The 23,028-nt window shown below is 34.9% G+C and overlaps 1 protein-coding gene across 1 annotated transcript in view; it reads left to right on the plus strand.

Moving 5' to 3' along the window:
• Window positions 1-23,028, plus strand: part of LOC107671143 (muscarinic acetylcholine receptor M1-like) — a 101,243-nt gene that overhangs the window by 19,776 nt on the left and 58,439 nt on the right. The window contains exon 2 of the mRNA XM_016464002.1: window positions 13,028-13,149. The gene's annotated coding sequence lies outside the window, so the exon portion shown is untranslated. The remainder of the gene's footprint in view (window positions 1-13,027; window positions 13,150-23,028) is intronic.

Genomic DNA, 23,028 nt, shown 5'->3' on the forward strand with positions numbered 1-23,028 from the left:
CTCCCTCCATTTCTTTCTGTATATCTGGCTTTTGTTCTATGCTTGACACACTTTTCTGATCTAATTATCTCTTCTCTCTCTTTTTTTTTTTAAATTTATCTTGTTTTTCCACCGTCCCCTCTGTGATCAGATGCTTGCTTAATTAGTTTGAGGTTCCTGCTGTCTAAACTCCATCCAGAGTCAACACAACTTTTTTTCTCAGAAACCACACAGAGCAGCATGTTCTCAAGAGTGTCACTTCTGCAACTTTGTGTGTTCACACAGATGAATGCATCAGCACAAGGCCATCTACAGTACATTTACACCTCAATAATGACTGTCATCTGATAAAAAAACATAACACCTGCCCAATGAGGTAATACGAAGAAAGCAGGATGCACTATTATTCCTGTTGCACATGATCATTTTTACAGTTCAATCTTAACCATTTATTTGGTGCGTTTCAGCGCAGATTGTGTTGTGATTGTGAATCTGTCACAATTTAATGCAAATTTTGTAAAAAGAATACTATAGAAGGATGTGGGCGTTAAAAACTGTATTTAACACAACAGCAAACCCACAAGCTTACGTGTGTGTAGTGTACCCGAGCACAATACTTTTGCCCATTTTACATGTGAAAGGGCGTTTCTTAAAGTGACAGCAGTCAAAAAATGACTCAAAGGGCCTCTTTGTAAACTTTATTAAGATTTTAAGGTTTGTCCCAAATTGTGCTTTAAACCAGTGGATTTCTATCCTGTAAAAAATATTTTTTTTCCATTATCTATCTTTATATCCTCTTCTAAACATCTAAATATTCAGATTAAAGGCATTGTTTCATCAAATGTTTGCTAGTTTTGGGATATTAGCATGATTTCCTATACAAAGAGTTAGAGACAGTGGGACACTATCTGGTTCTGGGTCTGAACTTTGTGGAATTTGTTATGTGTCTGTAGTTTTGTCATTTGTTTTTGTTTACATATTTGTGTATTTATCTAATACGGCCAAATAAGCTTGAAATGACATGCTTAAAGGGACAGCTGACCCAAAAGGGTAAATGTTGTCATCATTTGCTCATCTTTGTTTTAGGCTTCAAAAAGGTCACAAAAGCACCATAAATGACTCGTTTGCTATATTCAAAGTTTTCTAAAGTGATATGGTAATGTTTTGTAAAGAAACAGAGCAAACTTTGTCATGATTGAAAGTCCTCATTAGTACAGTAGTGATGTCAGAAAGAATGAATTGTTAATTTCAGTCTGACCTTTTCAGTGAATCGGTTGATCCAATTCACAAAATTGATCTGAATGATTCATTCATGAATTAGAGTGATCAGATCCGACTCAATGAACCAGACACAGAAGTTATAAGCTCACTGAAGGGGAAGATTATCAGTCAATAATGATTTTGGTTTGTTTCTTTTATAAAGCTATCATATGACTTCAGAATAATTATAATATAAGGCACAAGTCATATGGACTACTGTAATGGTGCTTTTTCTTTGATTTGTTTCCTAAAAAGAAGAAAAATAAAGACTGACATCTTTATTTAACCTAAATCTGTTAAAGTTATTTAATTTTAGTTATATAATTCATATACATATCATTTAGTTATATAATTTCATATACATAATTTGATTTAATAATAACCCAATTTGAAGCAAAAACAGAATGTTCTGACTAGCTTTGTGAAATTATACTACATGCCTGAACGAAACAGCAAAAGCTCTGAATGAGACGCAGATTCACTCTCTGACAGCAAGAGGCGCTCATGGAACATCAGATACAGCGTTTCCTTGGTTACCGCTGTAAACAAAGCAGCGCTGCGCTGAAACACTGCTTTAATACGAACTAAAGAGACGAGATGAAAAAAAAAAATACCACGTAAACTTTTCTGAAGACAGTCAGTTCCCCTCAGAAACACATTCATATAAACCCCCAAATCAATATTGAGGATTTTCTTCCAATAGTTTGTGCATCATGAACAGTGAGTGATCTGCCTGCTACAGTATTTTTCGCTTTGCATCCGTTGTCCTGACATTTTATCCTACCCGTCAGATTGTCCTACCAGTGTTTACTGCGCATGCGCACATCCATATTGCGTCTTGCATCAATATTGCGCCTTTTTCTCATGCTGAACAACAATATTTAATAGATTTGCATTACTGTAAGGGTAGGTTTAGAGTTGGGGTAGGTGTAGACATTCATAAACCATAATTTTACAGGTAGCATTTTTCGTTGTCGAATTGTACTACCCACTGTTTTAATGGGACGTAGCAAAATCTGACGGGGAAGCACAAATCGACAGAACACCATCTTCAGCGTCTCTGGCCTGTGTTAACGTGCGTTTATAGACTTCATATTTTCACTTAAATTATATTTTGGAAAATGATTGCATTGCAACACAGTTTATGCAAGTCCAGAACAGAGACGAGTTGCTTGCAATAAGACAAAAAATGGCCGGTTGCCGATCGCGCAAGTTCCAGCGGAAGCTCCTTAAGTTCGTCCATCCTACACACGTGACTGACCACTGGCTCGCACCAACAGGAGGAGGAGGAGGCTCGTGTTACTCTCTGCACTGCACTAAAACAAGTGAAATTTTCAAATCGCGGTATACCTTGAAACCGGTAATCAGCCCATGCCTAATCAGAAATAGTTGACCTCTGGGCACTTTGGTTTGGATTTAATATAATCTAGCAAATATCAACCTGGCAGACATTAGTAGCCCCATTTCCTCTTTTATACACACTATCACCTTCCTCTGTCCGTGTAAGGAACGCTCTCATGCCGGTGTATATACATTGTCTTGTATGTATTATGAAGTATTACTTAATTAAACTTATGCATGAATCAAACGGCAGACTTGCAAAAGCCTTATGCATGACTCACCAAGAAGCATTTGATTTATCGGGTGAGATGGTTGACATTTAGGGCTTTTAAGTGTTTAATATTATGGGGTGTACCTATTCTTTCTCACATACAAATTGTTAATAATCCAAATGCGTGTAAACGCACTGCAGCATTCAGCCTGTAATGATTTCTGAGTGCTGGCCTTGTACGGAGAACAGCCTGTGGGACCATGACTGTGAGAAAGCTAACAGAGCTGGTTCCATATTTTTATGTGCCGTTTATTTAGGGCTGTCAACAGTCTGTCATTCTGACAACCGCATTCAAGGGAAGGAGAATAAATTCAACGGGAGAAATGCCTGAAAAGATTCAATGTTTGTGGAAGTAACCGTGTCAAAGACACACTTTGATCGTATTTGTTTGTGTAGGTGTGACTGTTGAGTTTGTGTACAATTATAAAAATGCTATTATTTTTGGACTGTTCAACGTGATGATTTCTGTCAGAGAAAATTACATTTGACATTTCTTGCATTGCCGAACAGCAGATGTTGTGAGTGTTTTTTTATTTTATTTATTTATTTTTTTTATGATTTCCTGCTAGCATTAATCAGTGCATCCACTTTAGAGTGTCTTTGAAATCATAATTTACAAACCCACAAAACAAGTATGTAAGGACAAAAGATTGTGTGCGGTTGGATTTTTTCCCCGTTATTATTAATAAAGACAAATAATACGAATAAAGATCAGATTAAGAGACAGCTTAATTTTAATGTAAAATTCTAAAAGTAATAAAATGAGTTTCATTTATGCACAGAAAGAAATAAAAAATAAATTGGAAAATTAATGTTTAAATAAATATTACAGAAATATATCAATATTATGGAAAAAATCTTTAAATCTTTAAAAAAATATTTAAAATGATTGCATTTAAAAAGTTTGAGCACACTCTAAAAAGCCAGAAAAAATAGGATCCAGTGTACTTTGTTAATATAAAGGATGTATATATTTTTCAAAAGGGTTTGCTCTGTATTGCACATTGTATTGTGTTGTGTTTTAGGGTTAAAGAAAATGTCCATAAGCTTTATGAAAAAAGTACTAGCAGAACATTACTAGTACCTCAGTTTTTCTAAATGTATTTTTTCTTACAGTGCAGTTGATTAATTTAAAAAATTGTATTTGCATTATATTATATCCAATAAATTAATAAAATGAATCAGAGTGTATTTCATGTATCCATATATGCTAAAAACTCACAAATAAAGACGAAACATTTTTGAAGCAGTAATTTTTTCACTTTAAGTTGCACAAACCCGATAAATTGATAGCTCTAGTTAAACTCAATAATTATTTTTATTTAATATAAAGCAAAAGCAAGACTGTGCAATAGTTTTTGTATTGAATAATATGAGCATATTGTAATGGAAAATATGAAAATGTATTCACCCAATTCAACAGGCCGCTGAAAGTAGGCACACATCGTTGTCTCTGTGTTTCCTCTCGTCTCTCATAAGGAGAAATCTCTGTCTGATTTATTCGGTCTGAAACACACAGTGACACTTATATCATCTGTCTTATTACTATGGTCCCTGCAGTAGCAGAAACATAAACACAGCGAGGCAGGAGATGGCTGTATACACCTCTGCCTGCGGTGAACAGCACTGTCAGATGCAGGAAACGTTCTCGAGAAAACCTATCTACACTCGGGTGAGCTTGGCTTTCAAGGGAACATCTCAAGGGGCTCTTGCGCTAAAATTGACTGATGACTGAAAATAGGACTTTTTAAAAAAAATAAACTTTAAGTCTAGGGAAAATTCGTATAAGGTCATCATCAGCTAGTTGTAGGTGACATGTTTATAGACTGAGGTGACCCCAAGTTGTGTGAAGCTGTTTATATGTGCTTAGACTCATTCTCATGAGACCGTAGACAGCTTGTACTCTTAACTACAGGAGCTTCAGTTCTCATCTGGCAGGCTTTTCCTATTTTCCATTCCAAGACTGAAGACTCATGACCTACTAGTGTCTTCTCCCTGCCCTATTAGTCAAATGCCACTCACATATAAACGGCCTGTCCTTTAGCATTACCACAATCTCAGTCACAGTGGATAGGAGGTCCTGATTATTATCCAGATAGCTGGACACAGCAGTGTAGTTATTGTTAACTAAAACAAATATTTTTAATGAAAAAAAGGTGAAATAAAATATATTTATAAAGTGTAATACATCATTAAAATCTGTGAAGGGTCTACTTTTACTTGTGTACGCTCACAATATCAACAAAAGATTGATTTTGTAAAATAAAGAAAATATTCTCAGTCTCAGTCTCCGCAAACTTCTTTCTGAAACGTGTCACTAAAATGAACCAAAACTCAACATCTGAGCTCATTATCTGTAATGTCATGATGCCCACGCGCAGCTCGCGCTATACAGTAATCATCCACATGAGACGCGCAAGCCTGTAAATGCCCACATCACTTCCGTAAACAGAAGCATGATTCATTTTTAGCATTCAAATATGCACTGTATGTTCATCAATACTGTTTTCAAATGTTATCAGGACCATTTTCAATTTATTAAAGGGGTCATAGGATGCTACATGCACTTTTACAAGTTGTTGGAAACTGAAATGTGTGTTGGCAGTGTGTGTACACAACCACCCTATAATGATAAAAATCCACCTAGTGTTTTTTTTTAAATCCCCTTTTTTCTGTCTTTAATGCTCACACATTTAAACACAGTTAAGCCAGCATGCACATATACCCTACACTCAGCAAGCAATGTTGTATATAAAACACTGTATAGGCACATTTAAAGATACATTTTTCATTGTTAGGCAGGTTTATATTAAAAATTAAGTTTTAGAAATGTATTAATTCTTTAAGTTGCTGTTTTCATACCTTTTGTAATATTTTTCAGTCAATATTAAATGACTGAAAGAACTACAATTTTCACTTTGTAGTGTATTTTTTTTTAGGTTTGATATGTTTTCAAAGTAACTTAAAAGTAAAGTAATTAGTAATCTGATTACTTTTTTACATGCAGTAATTAGTAATGTAATCAAATGACAATTTTCAAGTAGTAATCAGTAATTTGTAATCAATTACTTTTTTGAGTAACTTACCCAACACTGATCATATTGGTAATTATTTAAGTAACTCAAAAGCAGGCATATATATATGATTTGTTTTTAGTGGTGCTTAAGTCAACTTGAATAATCTCGCCTAATACAGTAAAATCCTCTGCGTCAACCTTGCATTACCCAAAATCATATTAAGTCACTACTGACATTGTCAGAATCAACTTTTATGTTATTTTTTAGGGTTTAGAAAGCTGGGATCCATTTGAGAATGTCTTCTTCACAAGGTGAATTAATTTTCACCAAAATCGCCTCATTTGAGCTTAATTGAAGGTTTGTTGCATAATGATTTAAATGTGGATGTGATTGTAGTTTAAAAAGAAAGTTTTACATACTTAAATTGAAATTGTAGAATTAAACCATAATTTAATAAATATTTTAATCCTCAAATGGCACTGATTTTTTAAAATTTTGTTTTAAATATGTATTGTCACTTAAAAAATGAAGACATTTTCTTATCGCATACATGCAGCAGTCGATGTAGGATGACATTTTCCTTTAGCCACTGAAGTTTGGATGGGAATCTGATCCTAGATTAGCAGTGACGGGCAGCATTACCCTGGAGCAGCAGAATTCCCAATCATCTTCAATATTCATATATACACACGTCATGCCCGCCAGAAGAAGGCAAAGGTTTCCCTAGCCTTACTGTGCTGTGCTTATGCCAGTTGACCAAACAAGGAAGACTTCTGGCCCCTTTTCTCGTCCATCACTGGAACATGCATGTCAACAATAGCTGTTTTTTAACACAAGTGTGTGCCAGAGCCCACTTAATGCATGTACTAATGCCTGAAGCTTCACATTTGAGCCACATGTACTAAACCTGTTGTCTCATACAGGTCTAGTGAGTTGCATTTTCTCTCATCCATGATGCTTTAAAGATGATGCTGATTTTATTTTGAATGTATACTATAGCTGGCCCTCGTATAAAGAAGTGTCATAGTTTTATAGACCAGAACTACTTTGTGTCTGTTATGATAAAGCATTGCTCAGATTCCACCATGATTGTTGTGTCAATTAGTCATGAATGGCACTTTGAACATACGACTTCACCCGTGATGTGAGCCATGTTTCGTTTGGCACAGACTCTGGGTTGTGAAAGGGTCAGTTGAATGAGCCTTGACAACCAAAAAAGGCCAGAGACATGTCCACATTAAACTAAAAGGTGAACAAGTAATAAATCAACAAGTAATAAAAAAGGTGAACAAGTAATAAAAATTTGGCACACACAGTCTAAGGACACATTCATAATGTGTTTTTGAGCTTGATTTGGTTTCAAACAAATGAATTAGTATGGCAGACTTGTAGGTTCGGGTAACATTTTGCAATTAGTAAATGTTCTTTGTAGTCAGCAAGTTTTGTCATTTAGATGAATTAACTGATTATGAATTCCAGGTTCCTACAACATTCCTGAGATCTCAGCAGTTTCAGTGTCCTAACCAGCTGTGATAAGATGAGCAGTTTTCCCATACTAAAACCGAAAATACTGTGGACTGCAGCAAAATCATAACCAATCAGAGCAGTGTGTGGACGAGTCCTTTTATGGTTTTCCTTGTGGAACTTAAGGGATTTGTCATATAATATCCAATGTTTTCACAGTAAATTTCACCTCATACATTTTTTATGTTCAATATAAATGAGGTATGGGACTTTAGCCCGCTGACTTTTGGTGTAGATGGTAAAGATTAACAAGCTTTTAGCACTTTTTAGGACATGTGGTAAATGTTTAAAGATTCTACATGGTTCTTCAACCATGGATTTTTAATAAAGAACCTTTATTTTTATTTAGGACAAAACCAGCAAAAATTAAAAATAAATAAATACGCAAATAAATACATACATAAATCCACGTTTCCTGCATGAACAAACAAATACATAAATATGCAAATAAATACATGAATAAATACATAAATCCACATATTCCTGCATAAATAAATATATACATAATTAAATGTGTGAGGAAATAAATAAATAAATATTAAATGAATGTTAGGAAAAATAGAAAAATGTTAAAGGAAATGCCAAACTGAAAGTTAACTTTTTTTCTTTTAGGTGTTTATTTATTTTTAATCATAGTTCTGTATTTATTTTTCCTTAGCCCAGCATGCTAATGAGAGGGCGTCAATCAAACCTCAGTAGGTGGGATTTATGACAGCATTGGCTGATCATTGTAAAAGTTCTGCACTTGACTATTTTCCTGCGCATTGACATTAGGAAAGATGGATGAAGGCATGCTAACAATTGCTAGACTGCAGCTTCATTTGACATGGTTGTAGATCTGTTTATGGGTTACATGCGCTTTGTTTCTTTCAAATGGTATGAGAACAGGTGAGATTTGTCCCATATGAGGGTTCATGGATGTATGTTTGAACCCTGTCAATTACCTTTTACCTTAAACACAAAAAAAACAAGTTTCTGTAAAATTAATGCTATTTACATTACAAACAGATGCTTCTTAATTGAGAGGCTCACAATATAAAACACACCATCTCATCTCTCACTTGACTTTAGACCATTAAAATTTATGCTTTGTCTTGTAGTGCAACAAGGACACAGGACACTCTAAATAATGAGGTGAATTTCAAATAAATCTGCTCTCCTACAAGTGTCACATATACTCGCTTCGTTTTGTTTGCTCGCTGGCTCAGTTTGTGGTGTCATGCTCAGTTTGTTGGGTTCCATGTTATAGCAGATTTTTTTCATGTCTGACATGAACAGAAATTGTGTGTCCTAAGTAATTTGTTAAACACCCTGTTGCATCCCAGGTTTGTCTCATGAAAAAGTGTGAGTATAATCTGTGTTCAGATGGAAGGATGAAATAAATTCTGTCGTGCCTTGATCAACTCGTTTGTTTCTTCTTGCTCATAACTCAGTAAAAGTCTCTACATTCTCAGATGCTGCGGATTGTACACATACCAAAGAGTGGTTAACAGAGGTTAAGGAATATTGTGCAATATTTGTTGACTTAAAATTGTCAGTCTATTTAAAATTTTAAACAAAATATTCACATTATATGCAAATTAACTAATAAGCAGTCAGCCGTCATCATCGCAAAATAAACCCTGACAGGATGCCCATGTGCTGCTCAACAAATAAATAACTACACGACATACTGATTTAAGTGAAAATTATTTTAGATTTTTAACGGCGTATTATCTGTTGTTCAGCTAAGAAAGGAAATCTGTTTTAAGTATTGGTCTAGCAACAAGATGAAAATGAAAACGAAGTCTTTTGCGATTTCAATACAATACAATTTCATTTGCGTTTGTATGAAACAAAGAGCAATTAGCAGTGTGATTTAAAAACCCTAATTTATATAACCGAGTAACATGGTCATAGAGTCAGTGAATTGTTTTTATTCCTATGAATCATATGAGTGGGCCAATTTACTAGAATGTATCCAACTCTCCAATGCTACATTTGAGAGAGAGGCTTACTATAGGTTGAACGATTCACAAGTACGAATTGGACTTTGCAACGGCCAATTTGAGAGAGAATCATTCAGAACTTGGAACATTCCAATGTCATATTTGAGAGAGAGAGAGAGAGAAGACCATTTAGGATGAACTGAAATGCTAGAATAAATCGGACTTTCCAATGAGAAGAAAAGAGGATAGAGTTTGTTATTATTCTCTCGATATTAACAACAAGATCCGTTTAATATCGTGAGCACTACACTCCTACTCTTTGGAAATAGTTGCGCGTTTCTGGAATATCTAAACTACACCTGTCACACTACAGGGCAATGTAGGTAAGTTAGTAAGTCTACTATTCACTTCCCAACAGCACTATTTCAGTCAGCACTGTTTTTGCATTGTTGGTCTAAGAACACACGTGTTTTTACAGCATTTGACTGTTGCATCGCTTTTCTTGACTGTGGATTTGCAATAAAATATCAAAGTGGTATTTAATGATAGGACGTTTCCGTATTCTTCTTTTGTGTTCTATGCTTACAGCTTGTGTAAGTCATGTTAAATATAAAAAAGTTAACAAGACAAAGTTCTAACAAGTCAACAAGTTCCTTTGTCTTCACAGGTTTACAATGTTTTGCCGCTTATGCTGCTACAAAACGGAAAGGATAGCAATTCATTATTTCTAGCACATAATCAATTCAGTTTGCGGGCATTATAAAGGCAGCTGTATGAATGTGACTCAGTATGGTAAGACTATCCCGCACACGTTTTACCACAGTGGATGCTTCTGTCATTATGGAGGAACTGTCTTTGGGTTGTGTAAATTATTTCCAGTGGTTCTTTTTCAGCGTTGTGGTGGTCTATTGTTTGGCTCAGAGAGGGTCTTAAACAAGAGGGAGATCCTCATACATTTTGCATGCTAGAGACTTGATAACTGATATATTCTTTCTCTGCCTCTTTCTGTTTTCCCTCATTCTTGATCTTTATTATTTGAAACTAGGGATGTAACGATTAACCGCGAGCCAGTTGAAAATCGATTCAAATATGTGACGATTCAAATCGGTTGTAATACAGTGTATATGGCGGTATTTTTCATTTTGCACTGCATTGCGTTGCGTTTTAGGGTTAATGGAAAACTTATGAAAATTAACCATGGTACGTATTTCCGCAATGGAAAATTAATGGATAATGTCCTGGCAGAAAATTATCAGTACATTTTACTAATTTTTTTCAGTATGTGCTACAGTTACACAAATATCTTTAAATGTAAAATTTACCTAATGCCTTGATGAATGAATCCATAAAACTTTTAATTCTAAGAGGACTAGGTATTGTAAATCATTAAGTGCTTTGCAGCTTTCCGGCCTATTCAAAGCAGGTAACACTATTTACATGTAGTAATGATAAGTCAAAGAAATGCTGTAACTTAATACTGGTCTTCAAATCATTGTTATGCATTTCATTTATAATTTGTCTTAAATCTCATTTTGTTAAAAAAAAAATTGTGACTCGAATCGTGAAATCAAAATCGTCAATCGAATTGTGAGTTGAGTGAATCGTTACATCCCTATTTGAAACCATTTCATTATTTCTCATTAATACCTCTGTTATCTTATTCTTTAGGGCCATTGTGCTTTGTTAAATTGCTTTCTGAAAGAATGGCCTAGGAAAGTTGTAATTGTCTCAAAACAATAATAATAATTATCCTATCTGTCTGTCTGTCTATTATAAATTGAATGTTATCACAATTCAGGCATGCATAGGCAATTGGGTTTTTTATGTTGCTTATATCAATGAGCTGTTTAGATAAGTGTGAGTTAATGAATTTCCTTTAATAAAGACTCATTCCCACATCCCTTCACTTTTAATGAGTAACAAATGATACGTATACCACCTAAAATGGAGCAATATTTGTCTGATATTGAGGTGCATATTAAATTTCTCTCTTATCACATCACTTTATCACACCTCACTGTAAGATCGAATGAGTTTGTATGTATATTCATTTTTTACCAAAATCGTGCTGGACTTCCTACTGCGAGCTGCTCTCAGAATTGCTCCACATTTGCTGAATGATGATTTAACAGTCTACATTACTACATAATCTGCCCACATATTAACATAACACATTATAGTGTTTGAGGCTTAGGAATTTTTACCACATTTTAATATCCAAAGTAATGTGATTCAGTGCCTTTATGTGATATTGAGCTATTTTAATGCAAGGTCAGAAGTTACAACATATAAAATTCTTAGTAAGCTCATATTAAACAATCCCCTTTGCACCTGATGTTAGCAGTCTCTGATTTGAGACCAGCAGGTTTTAGGAATTGATATGTAGATTTTTATTTATTTATTTTAACAAGGAACTACCTTTTTTGGTGGAAACAATGATTTAAGACTGGGAACTGTGGCATCAGTGAATCTAATGTGCCATGCAGTGTTGCTACTCGTTAGGTGATTTAAAGGGGGAATTTGCTGCTATCAAAATGGGCTTTTAATAAAGCTTAGCTGTTTATGAAGTAGAAGCATGAACATACTTTTAAAATCATTGCTATATGATCAGAAAAAAAAGAAATAAAGAAAAAAGGCTGTGGCGTTCCTTTTTGCCAAAAACTCCAACGCCCATAATGCACCTTTGATTTTTGCACCACCCCTTTGTCAATCTGTCTGTCCATGGGTGGTAATACAAAAATGCTAGTTCTATCCTACAGTTTTGACAAAAATGTGTTCACTCAGTGTAATTTTGCTGACAAATAAATGGATATCTAGGTGCAGGTAACACTGAGAAAGCGTACACATTGTTCATTTACATATTACTGACTTTATAACAATACAAAGCTGGTTGAAAATTGGCAAACTTAAGCTTTAAGTATCATTTAATTGTGGCCAATAGAGGCTAATCTATTAAGGATAGGATATACAGTATAGGATACTAATATCTTGGATATTTAGCTTACAACTAAGTTTCTAAAAAAAAAATTAAAAAAAAAAATTAAATATCTTTCAAGATTTAATGCCATGGAGCAAACTTTGGCGAATTCCATTGTATCAGCCTGGTAACTTGCAAAGAACTGCAAAGTGATCATATTTTCCCGAAAATTGTGTAAGAGCCAGCCAATCAGATCGAAATGTGTGATTTTAGTCAGATAATGCTGTTTTTGCATGCAGGATATATGCATCAGACATTTAGTGAACGGTCTGTAGGCATGCCGTCTAATGGCTGCGACTAGGATCACAGTGAATTTAAGAGTAACATCACTGCTCTTAGTGGCCTATTGAAACAACAGACATGGTTTTTGTGTATTCAGGGCACTGTCACATGAAGGCAGATGGTTTGGAAATCTTTCAAGATGCTTTGAGACACTTTATCCCTCGACTCGTTCTTTAGCTTCAGTGGATCTAGGATCATATCCAACAGCAGCCCATGACATACTTGTTTATAAGCTTTGGATGGAGCAAGTTATTTCAGATGTCTTGAAGTTTTGAATTGTTGTCAAGTGTTCAGCCAGTGGCACCTAAAATTACATTTGTGACATTTTTTACAGATCAAAGTTGAATTATTCATTTGTTGATGGGAATGTCTGAATGCAGATTGCAGAGTGCTACTTTAGACCGGGGATCAAGCAGGTCTGACTGCAAATTTGTTTATGTGCCTGCAGGTCCGGGGCAGCATGAACCTGACTGATGCCCTGTCTCCATGCCAACCTAAGCCTCATGTCGAGATAAACCTAAACCCTCCTGTCAGAAGGTGACCTCTCTGCCCCAATCCAAACTCTACAGGGTAAGTGACCAGAATTAATTCCCATACACAGTACTGTTGAAAGGTAGTTTTTGTTCCCTCCTTTATTTTTAAGCTCAGTTTTTGCTTGCCGCAGTTTATTCTTCGGTCATGAAATTGCAGCATATGTGAGTCTTATAAAATGGCAGAGAAATGAATTTGATAGGGAATAATGATTACGAAAATAACTCATTCTGATGCCTGAGTTCAGACAACTCATTTTGTGCTGATTATTACTGAAAGGCCATTAAAGGTCATGTACGTTCGATTGATGGAAATGTCAGTGAGGGAGACTTTTTGTAGAATAATTTAATCTTCATGTTCTTTAAATCTCACTTTGATTCCCACTGTGTTTCTTCCCATGTATTTTTATGTAAAGAAAGGCATTGTTTTGTCATATTTTCTCATAATAAGGCCTTTTATCATAAGTGTCTTCGTAAAGTGGACAAAGTATTTGGACTACAAAAATGACTGTAAAATGAAGTAATTTCACCTGGTTGTATTATATATTTTTTTTCTATGTAATGCAATATTTATTTTATAGATGGTAAAAATTATTCAGCCAACAAATCTTTCAAAAAGTTTGTTATAAAATGTACTTAAATGGTAAAAAAAAGTTGAGGGAAAATTTATACAGGATGGTTCAAGAGTTTGAGGTCAGTAAGATGTTTTTGACACATTAAATTTTTTATTATTATTAGATATTAAAATGCAATTTAATCCCTCTAATGTGTTGATTTGGTGCTCAGGAAACATTTCTTATTATTATCAATGTTTAAAACAGTTGCTTATTATTTGTGTGGAAACCTTGATACATTTAATGCATGAAATGTGATAGATTCTGAATATTTTGATGAATAGAAAGTTAAAAGGAACAGCATTTATTTGAAATGGAAATCTTCTGTGACATTATAAATGTCTTTCACTTTTGATCAGTTTAATGAGTCCTTGCCATATAAAATCATTATTTTCTTTCAACAACAACAAAAAAAAGAATAAATGGATTTAAAAAAAAAATCATACTGACCTCAAACTTTTGAACACTAGTGTGCATTTGTCGAAATTATTGAGGTGTATAAATATTCTTTGGGGCCACTGTACCCTCTCTTTGTGTCCGTACCTGGTTCTGAGGTGCTCAGGAAAAGCATACGGTAACAACAATGTGTTTTGTGTTCAAATCGAAAGTAGAGACAGTCTCCGTCAGACAGGTCTTTCTCTCTGCCTCTCTGCGTGGGTGTGCTGGTTAGCAGCTTGACACTGAAATCATTGGAGCTTAATTATGGTGCTGTGAATATTGAAATGAAATATTTCGATCACTCACCGTAATCATTGAACATGAACATCAAATTCGACTCCTCATTAACACCATCCGAGGTGCATGCCTTTACATAGAGTGGCATATGTGTGTTTGTGTGCTGAATAGATGAGATTTTTGATGGATATGGATTACTCATCATTATTGCTTCCTAAAAAGTACAGTGGTGGTAGCATGGTACAGTAATTACAGTATTTGATGTCATTACAAGATTACCATATTCATATACATTGGTATTTACTACTTCAAGACACTTAAAATAAATATTACAACAGTTCATGTTCAAAAAAAAGTTCCTGTTTTTCCCTGATCAGCTTTTAGATGTTTAGGCAACATGATTAGGGCATAAAATAACAGTTTCTCAACATCTCTAACCCTCTTCTGGTGACCCACTGAAAGATTCAGCCAGATTATTTTGCTAATTTGATTAGATCCAAATCAGTTCTAGAGAGGCTGTGTTATGTACACATTTGATTTGGATGAATTGCTTATTTATGAATTTAAATGACCAGCACAGTCTGTGTATTCACAGACAAATCAGGAGTCTGTCAAAATGCATTCAGTGTAGTGTCACTCAAACAGAAATGACATACAAGTGTGACCGGGGATTTAAATTTACCACCAGGAACACATTGAGGGGTTCTATTTACTTTAAGTTTATTCAGTTATTGGTATAAGGAAAACAATTTACTATCAAAAGTGTCTTCTCACTTTAATTGACAAGAAGGTTCACAAAATGAACAGGAAAAGATGAAAAGTAGCAAAACAAAATTTGGATAGAGCTTTCACAGAGCAGGTGATATCAATTAAACCTCCTCACAGCTCTACATTACTCAGAATGCAATTTTCAAAATGCAAAAAAAACAAATACAAAAATCTCAGTGCAAAAAGATGGAAAATCAAAAATACGAGTAATGTAACACGATATCACAATGTTACCATACAATACTGCAGTGGGAATACTGTACAAAGAGAACAGCAACATAAGTACATTTTTATATTACCCACTTACACATCATTTGAGGGAAATGAGAGAAAATAACACTCACATCAGAATGCGCTCCTATATAACACCTCACGTTCACTCAACAAGGGCTGAAATCCTCAACATTGTTGTACACTGTCTAGATGTTCACATAAAGAACAAATCACATGAAAAACACAAAAACCATCTACAAAAGAAAGTGTATAATAGTTCGTGAAACACTAAATGAACAGGCATACACCACATGGTGTGACGTCATATCATCGCGGACATTCTACACGACATAACTTTTTAAATATGACAGTTCGCCGAATTAATACAACAAAATATACATCCACAATTGGTATTTATCCAAAATATAATAATAAAACATTGTATTTACCCATGGATGATCACAAAAACTACACAATTTCCCAATAGTGCGTGTCTCGCTGCACGTCTCACCCAAATGTCCGAGGGTGAGAGCGCATGCGTACTGTCTCATACGCAACACACACAGTGCCACCTGCTGACGACTCCAGCAAAATACAGGCAACCACTGTTTTTCATGTCTTTATGATTCACTGAACATAGTAAAGGACAATAAAATAATAGGTTTTTTACATGCAAGGAGAGAAACAAATTTTAAGGTTATTTACCACCCGGTTACACAAGTAATGCAGAAAATAAATATTTATTTATAAGCAGTGAGGTCAGGCCACTTCTGTAGAAAATAGTCAGACTGTTGTCCGTGGTTTTAGGTAGGGCTGAGTGATATATTTGAATGTTTCTGATGGAGTCATTATTATTTTGTTTTGTAGATAATATAAAGGTAACCAACATCATAAACATTGCAGTGGTTTTAATATATCCTTTTTAGCCATGACGTTTCTGTGCCAGTGGGTCAGTGTTCTGTTATTTCAGTGTTTTAAGAGATAGAATATATTAATAGCATTTCTGATTTAAATGTCAAGAACAAAAAATAGAGCTGGGAAGTTTATTTTTAATTTTTTTAAATTTTTGAAAAATGACAGAAAAGACTTTTTAAAAAATCTATTAAAAAATGCTGTTCTTTTAAACGTTCAACATTAATTACAGATATTTCAAATTGTAATAATGTTTCACAGTATTACTGTTTTTACTGTGTTTTTGATTGACTAAATAGAGCCTTGGTAAGCATAAGAGACTTCTTTCATATATATTCTTATATATATAGGGCTGCACAATTAATCAAATTTCGAATGGCAATTACAATTACGGATGCAAGTCACGTAAAGATTGCTTTCAGTTTATGTTAATACTATCTCCAACCAGGAGAGGTCGCTATTTCCAGCCACTCCCCTATTAATTTCAGCGTAGTAGGACGTGCACTCTAATGTAAACATTCATTAACATTAGCAAATAATAAATGAAAAACTGACAAAAGCTTTTTGCCAAATGCATGACAGAAATGTTTGCACTGGACTGTTCTTATTAGGGTTTCTGCGGGTCCTTAAAACGTCTTCAGTTAAATTGTTTACATTTAAGGCCATGCAAACTCTTAAATGGTACAAAAAGTCTAAATTATAAGAGGTCTTTGGGGACGGAAAGACAAGAATTGCTATATGGATTAATATGACGATTAAACTTCAAAAGGCTGAACATCTAACTGACCAAACCATTTACGTTTTTTAAACAAGACTTTTAGACGAGCCAGCATACATTTGTCTTTCAAACTTTTCAATCAAGTTATTACAGTTTTTCTTATTTTTTTTTCAACTGCTTACATACATTTTCAAAACTTTGCCTCTTTATTCAAAACTTTACACACAAATCCAAGAATTGTACACACAAAATGCAAAATGCCTCACATCTCTTGCAAAATGAAGCACTGCATTTAGGATATCACAAACACATCTCAAAAGCAAACATTTGCAAACACCTTTGCCATAATATTAATTCCTGTTAGATTTTTGTGTGTTACATAGAGAATTGTGTGTTGTGTTTTGCAAAAAGTGTTTTATGAAGTCAATGGCCGAGAATTAGTGTATGGTTTTGCAGATTTGGTGTGTGGTTCTGGTGTTTGAGTGTCAGGCTTCAGAAATTGTGTGACAAGTAAAGATTTTGTGTGTAAGCAGTTGGAAATAAAACTGTAAATGCTTACACACAATTCAAATACACAGATGACTTCCCTGCCCAGTGAACACTGAGATCAATAACACCTGTAACAAAAAACTCTTACTAGGATTCAGGAATTATTTTTGCAGCTCAATGTCTATTACAGTCGGCTATACATAAATTAAATTAGAGATACAGCTGTATAATTGAGCAATGAACTTTTGGGGAAAAAACTGTTTCATTTTACTACTGTAAAGTAATCTTGCAGTAGATGAAAAGCACTAGAAAAGTTCAAATACCAAAGAACTGTATGTAGTGAAATTTCCATTATGTACTGGTACTGTAGGCTACTGTAATTATACTGTATGTGTACACTCTAAAAAATGCTGGGTTGTTTCAACCCAATGTTGGGTCAAATATGGACTAACCCAACTGAAAAAAGTAAATTTAGCATCCTCTGCACATTTGGCCAAATTTCATACCGTATGCAGTACTATAGCAGTTTCTTGGTCTCCTGACACACTAGCTATATCCCTAGGCAGTCATTTTTCAGTTCTGCAAAAATGTAGTACACATAAAAAATGATTACAAATAAAATTTGACAGTCACATGCTTGAAGGTGTACAACATGTGCTACAGTTTACTGTACATATAGAATAGTGAAATTTCCATTATCTAATGTACTGGTATACTCATTGTTAAACTTTTTGAGAAATGTGTCTTTGTTTTGAAAACTGAATTAATAGTTTGGGGATAAAAGTGGCAACTAAAATCAGTTATATTAACAATGGAAAAAACTGCAATACGACTAGATTATTAGCTAACTCTGCTATTAGTTTCTGTGATCGGCATCTTCTTATTTATTTCATGTTATTGTTAAGGCTTATATCCATGATGAAAGTGGAGCGAGCGGTCGGAGAATTGGATCACCAAAAAATTACGCGATTAATCTCAGACATATCCGGACGGGATTAGATTTCTCAGAGGACTTCTGAGTTACCTGAAAAGCAGTAATTATCTGATTCACGAACAAATGTAAAAACAATTCGTTAGTGAACTGGCTTTGTGGTTTTGACTCAAAAAGATCCGGTTCATAAGAGTCATTTGTTGATGAAGCCGACTACACTGGTACGCTGCGTGTGCGTGCAACCATCGTGCACAGTTTATTAAAAGACGTGTTTTTGCCATTATTTTGCGTTACTCTGTCATCGCCGCGGCTGAAAAGTAGCACATGAAAAACTGCTTAAATTTATATTTTATTCTGTGATAATTATGGGGTGGCACAGCTTTTTCTTAGGGTGGCAGTTGCCACCCCGGTAGATCCGCCCCTGCCCAGCATTGTTTCTCATATCTGAAATGAAGCTCTTCCATTTGAGCACGATCTCATTTGATATACACAGACCTCCCCCGCACCTGTCTGGATTCTCCAGGTGTGTGTGCTGGTTCATCCACTATCAGGATTAATTAACACTCTGAAAGGGGAAGACTGGAGGGAGGTAGAGATTGTCCAGTGCAGAGAGGAAAAGATGGATTGCGATGAGGGGAGAAGTGCAATAGAGCAAAAAAGAAAGAGGACGGTGAGCCGTTGATGGGCGAACAAGTCTGCGATGGGATTTAATTGGCTGCTTATACAGGCTGCAGGGTATTGTACCTGCCTGTCACACTATCACACTCACCATAGAGTACAGTTTAAGTGTGTGAGGCTGCATATATGTGAGTTTGAACATGCTATCGACAAATGTGACATACTCACCCTCATGTTGTTCCAAACCTGTATGACTTTCTTTTTTTGTTAAATGCTGCTTTTTTTGTATTATTTATATACATTTATATTTATATTATATACATTTATATTTAGTTAACAGTAGGGTTGGGTATCGTTTGAATTTGATCAATTCCGATTCTGCTTATTGATTCCGATTCTTTTCGATTCCAATGTGATTAAATAATGATATCAAACATTTATCCTGTGTCTCTTTTTTGCAAACCATTTATTGGAGCTGAATACCATGAACAAAAATCAACAGGCTACATAAAAACTGGACTCTTTAAGAGCTGTTTGTGTGCTGGATAAATTGAGTTTTTTTTCCCCAATGGAAGTTGTGGTTCTCTCATGATTCTGAAGAAAAAAACATTAGACAACTAAACAAAATCACATGTAATTGATGAATTAATGATTAAATGACTCACTCAAGATGTACTTGTTTCATTACTGGATGAATCAGCGTTCTTGAACGAATCTCTTATGATTCAAAGACAAATAAATTTTAACAGCCCCTTTTCGCCACCTACCAAATCAACCTACCTACCTAAATCAACCACCTATCAAAACCATATACACATCGTACACAGTTTATATCTGAACTATAAACTTTTATCACAGTACTTCTGTGATTTGAATGTTTGTAACTGAAATAATGATACTGTGTGGCTGAAAAGACCGTGAAGCTGTTTCTTTCATGACAGTTGACAGTTGCTCTCTTCATGTCAATTGCAGTGCGAACGCAAATTTAAATGTTCAAATCGCACTGGTGTTATCGTATGCTGCACGGACGAACCAAGTGATCACAACATGGATCGCACACGTCAAAGGTTGAGGGAACAGACAAATCATTGTAATTTAGCAATAGAATCACGTTGGTGTTTGAATCGTGTTCGCGATCTTTAACGATGTATTAAATTATTGTGCTTTATCATGTTGGTGGTGACACCTCTCTTGCAACATGTTTAGCTATCACGGATATTATACTTAGCTTTTTTGGCTTCTGATCGCAAATGTAGCCAAACTTTGGAGTGCTTAGATTAGCCAGCAAGGTCCTGGCAGATCACTAGGTCCGGTCCTCACAGATGAAGGAATAAAAAGAACACAAATGTGACATACTCACCCTCATGTTGTTCCAAACCTGTATGACTTTCTTTTTTTGTTAAATGCTGCTTTTTTTGTATTATTTATATACATTTATATTTATATTATATACATTTATATTTAGTTAACAGTAGGGTTGGGTATCGTTTGAATTTGATCAATTCCGATTCTGCTTATTGATTCCGATTCTTTTCGATTCCAATGTGATTAAATAATGATATCAAACATTTATCCTGTGTCTCTTTTTTGCAAACCATTTATTGGAGCTGAATACCATGAACAAAAATCAACAGGCTACATAAAAACTGGACTCTTTAAGAGCTGTTTGTGTGCTGGATAAATTGAGTTTTTTTTCCCCAATGGAAGTTGTGGTTCTCTCATGATTCTGAAGAAAAAAACATTAGACAACTAAACAAAATCACATGTAATTGATGAATTAATGATTAAATGACTCACTCAAGATGTACTTGTTTCATTACTGGATGAATCAGCGTTCTTGAACGAATCTCTTATGATTCAAAGACAAATAAATTTTAACAGCCCCTTTTCGCCACCTACCAAATCAACCTACCTACCTAAATCAACCACCTATCAAAACCATATACACATCGTACACAGTTTATATCTGAACTATAAACTTTTATCACAGTACTTCTGTGATTTGAATGTTTGTAACTGAAATAATGATACTGTGTGGCTGAAAAGACCGTGAAGCTGTTTCTTTCATGACAGTTGACAGTTGCTCTCTTCATGTCAATTGCAGTGCGAACGCAAATTTAAATGTTCAAATCGCACTGGTGTTATCGTATGCTGCACGGACGAACCAAGTGATCACAACATGGATCGCACACGTCAAAGGTTGAGGGAACAGACAAATCATTGTAATTTAGCAATAGAATCACGTTGGTGTTTGAATCGTGTTCGCGATCTTTAACGATGTATTAAATTATTGTGCTTTATCATGTTGGTGGTGACACCTCTCTTGCAACATGTTTAGCTATCACGGATATTATACTTAGCTTTTTTGGCATCTGATCGCAAATGTAGCCTAACTTTGGAGCGCTTAGATTAGCGAGCAAGGTCCTGGCAGATCGCTAGGTCCGGTCCTCACAGATGAAGAAAAAGGAATCGAAATTTTAATTTGACAACAAGTATCCGATTCCTGACCTTAAGTATTTCGATTCCCAACCCTAGTTAACACTAACAACAACATCTGTAAAACAACCCAAAAGAAGATATTTAGAAAAAGCATCTGTTTTTTTTTTGTGTAACTATGCTTTTTAAAAGTTAACATTTTGTGCTTTCATAATTTGTTCATTTAGAAACATGCATGTTTTAGTAGCTAATCATTCTCTGTATATGCTGTATTGTTCATTGTCATTCTCTGTATTACAATGTTCCTCTGACTGATCGTGTTAAACAGCTGCCATCTGAATTGCAATTTTTCTGAGAAGCTGAACACTCATTTGACTCTTTCTGGTTGATTGGGTTCAGTCATAAGCAACTTTATCACAGAAAAGCATGCATAATGCCACAGTTTTGGCCCACTGGCCCAAGGCCACGTTCACTATTGAACCTCATGCTTTTCAGCCAATCATATCACAGCATCCTCCTAAGCATGACAGGGAGAAAGTTTATCCCCAAAGACATGTTACGACACACACAAACACACAAACACACACACACACACACACACACACACACACACACACACACGCACGCTGGCACCACTACCGCAACTCCATAAAAAATGATCACCACTGTTGAAATAGGTAATTATGGAAAGAGGAGAATAATTTTGCTTTATCTATGTCAGTCACGCTTGCTACACTCTGTCTTTTGGCTTCGACAGGAACTGCAGTGCAAAGCATATGCCAGGAATGCGTTTCTAACAGAGCGGGAATAATCACGTTGAACTGCCGGCCTGCATGAGTAAATAGCATTGAACACAGTGTGCTGAAAATTTGTGTTTACTTGATGCCCCTAAATGCCTCGAAACGCTTGGATTATCTGACGCTATCTGATTATTGTGCCTCTTGCAAAGATCAAGCTTAATTTATCAGTGTTTAATAGTGCTGTACTGTATATCATGCTAGACCAGATTTTTAGGTTTTTGTGCTCATCACCACAATGTTAAGGTGTTTATTGTTGCCATTGATATGCAGTTTTAGTTTTATTTTATGATTGTTTTAGGTGGTTGTTTACTGGCATAAGCCGTAAGAGCCCAGCCAAAAAATTTCTGGTTCAGTTATGACCCAGGTTCCTCCTTCAACGCAAGTCTATTTGACCAAAAATGTATTTCATTAAACAGTATATATAGTATATTAATATATTGCATATTATCTTAAATGGAAATATTCAGCTTTGTGCCACAACCCTGTTACTGGATATTTTTCACCATATCATTTGGACTCTTACTTGGCAGGCAGACAAGTAAAATTATTATTATTTATTTTTTATTTTTTATTTATTAGTTATTGTAAGAATAAAATAAACAAGTATTTAAGTTTAGCAATACCTACAAGCGAATATTTATTTTATTTTACATTGTGTATATCCAGTTTAATGTTTGTTTATTGGAAGAAATTATATGTTTCCAATTTCCAGCTGTATTCTTGTTTTTTTTTTTTTTTAGTGAGC

The sequence above is a fragment of the Sinocyclocheilus anshuiensis genome, unplaced genomic scaffold, assembly GCF_001515605.1.
Source record: "Sinocyclocheilus anshuiensis isolate Anshui unplaced genomic scaffold, SAMN03320099.WGS_v1.1 scaffold861, whole genome shotgun sequence".
In the NCBI taxonomy this organism is placed as follows: Eukaryota; Metazoa; Chordata; class Actinopteri; order Cypriniformes; family Cyprinidae; genus Sinocyclocheilus; species Sinocyclocheilus anshuiensis.